A 2,297-nucleotide genomic window follows, 5' to 3' on the forward strand; every position below is an offset into this window, starting at 1 on the left:
TTAACTTTTTTTGTCTGATGCAGTTTGGCCCCATATCTACGTTTGTGCAGAGGCGTTGTGCAGGCCAATCACGCATGGGTGAGGTACTTGCAGGTGTACGTCATTCTGTGTATAAGCGTCAATGTCAAATTAATTTTGCGATTTTATTTTGCAGTTTAAACTACTTCTAATACAGTACTGATTATTTAGTATACCAATATTTCAACACAAAAATAAATAAATAAATAAATAACCTCTTTCAGCTAAATAGGCCTACCTCCATATCCAACGAGATAAAGAACAAACAACGTAAGCTGGATACATCCACTTCCATCCTTTAACTTGATATTTTTCTGAAATAAAACCAATTCCATTAAACAGTATTCACACTAATCATAATTGTAACAACAGTGACAGCGGCAGCGACAGCAGGCAACGGACAACAGCCAACAGACCATAGACAATAAACAATAATCAACAACAATAACAATATACTAATATTAGTAGTAGTGACTACACTAAACTTATTATGTACTCATTGCTATAATGAGAAATGAAGTTGAAATAACAACTAAAAAATAAATTCGTTAAAAATATTTATAAAAAAAAAAACACGGAAACCCAAAATACTTATAGTACTAATCAGATTATGAAGTAAAATATAAAAAAAAAGACAATGAAAACCAAATTCACAACTTCCGCGACGTTGGTGAAATTCGAATTATTGCAACTATTAAGCAATATAAATGATCCTCAAAATTTACACCCTAACCTGAATCGTCCCCAAAACAAAATAATTTCATCCTTGTAACTTGTCTGAACTTTAACGAATGTTTCATTCAGATTAAAAATATTCCCAATCAGTTCCGAAAACAGTAAAGTTAGTACATATAAAATGCGGTACACCCTATTCAGCCAATTGCCATTCTTCCTTGTAACTTGGTTAAGCTTTCACGAGAGTTTCATTCATATCAGTTGATTAGTTTTTGAGATATCTTGTCTAGGACGTTTGCTCTAAAATCCATTTAAATGGTCCTCACATCCACACTATATTACAGACCGTCCCAAAACTTTAATCATTTCCACATTTCTTTATACTTAACCCTCCCTGCTGTTTTCAATTATGTCTGTGCAGCAGTTTTTGAGATATGTCGCACACAAAAAGCCACACGAAAACACCAAAATGTTACGCACACACACACACACACACATCAACACCCACCCCACATACACACATGCCCACACGCACACCCACAAACTTACACGACTGAAAACATATATCCCCTTGCGGAGAAAATAAATACCAGTATGAATAACCAATAACATTACCAAAAAATAAATCTTTATCACCAGCAACAGCAAAAGCTTTAGCAACAACAGAATTTTTTTTTCTAAATTGTTAGTTTAATTGAATACTTAATAGTGTGTCCTTACCTCGAACGAATGCATGAGCATTGACAGGAAAGAAGATACAGGCCCATATAACTGTAAAATAACAAGGTACGTCATTGGTGAATACATTTTAAAACCTTAGTTAAATTTACTAAAGACGTTGAATTTATTGCCTCGATTCCATGTCTTCAAAACTTATAATGAATAACACATAATACTTACGTTTGCTAAAAAAACAGTACAGCATTATAACAGGTCTTCTGGCTAACCAGTTAAATTTACCTGTAAACAAATAATAAAAAGAAAGATAAATAGACTTACTCTGTCTGTACAACTGAACATAAGGTTTTTTCTCATTGACATAATTGCAACAAAAAATTTTAAAAAAATAACGCCAACCAAAAATACTTATAGTACTAAACAAATTATGAAGTAAAAAAGTGAAAATCAAGTTCACAACTACAGCGAAGTTAGTGAAATTCAAACTATTGCTGCAGTGGTAAGAGCAAGGTAGGCATGTTGTAGACTCATAACCATTGCGCGCTATAAGAGATGACCTTGCATTTTCAGCTTCAGTTCAAAGCGATTTAGTGTCTGAAAGCAAAAAATTGATCATGCAAGTCACGGTGGTTTTGAATTTAACCTGGCTGCAACTGTTTTAAGCGCTTTAGAAAACGCAAATTGTTGATATATTTATTGCTACTGCTGGAAAAAAGCAAATAATTATGATAAAGAAAATGTCATTTGTCAGTGATTTGCATGACCATTTAGTGTATATACAATAGTTGTTTTGTACATAGTGATACGTTTGTCAACCCTGAAGGAGAGAGCAATATTGGTTGCTAATAAATGTATGTTCCAAGAAGTCACTTACTATCGTTTCTTGTATTCGTATTTATTGTATATTTTATCTGGAACAACGTGGC

The 2,297-nt window shown here is 33.1% G+C and overlaps 1 long non-coding RNA gene across 1 annotated transcript; it reads right to left on the reverse strand.

Annotated features, from left to right (window-relative positions):
- Positions 1–249: 249 nt before the first annotated feature.
- LOC117101175 lies at positions 250–2,216 on the reverse strand. The gene is made up of 3 exons (XR_004444245.1): positions 1,594–2,216; positions 1,414–1,464; positions 250–332 (listed from the first exon to the last, which is right to left on the reverse strand). It is a non-coding gene; the product is annotated as an uncharacterized LOC117101175 (long non-coding RNA).
- Between the last annotated feature and the right edge of the window lie 81 nt (positions 2,217–2,297).

Source organism: Anneissia japonica, unplaced genomic scaffold, assembly GCF_011630105.1.
Source record: "Anneissia japonica isolate Jap-2015-1 unplaced genomic scaffold, ASM1163010v1 scaffold110016_len2297_cov96, whole genome shotgun sequence".
In the NCBI taxonomy this organism is placed as follows: Eukaryota; Metazoa; Echinodermata; class Crinoidea; order Comatulida; family Comatulidae; genus Anneissia; species Anneissia japonica.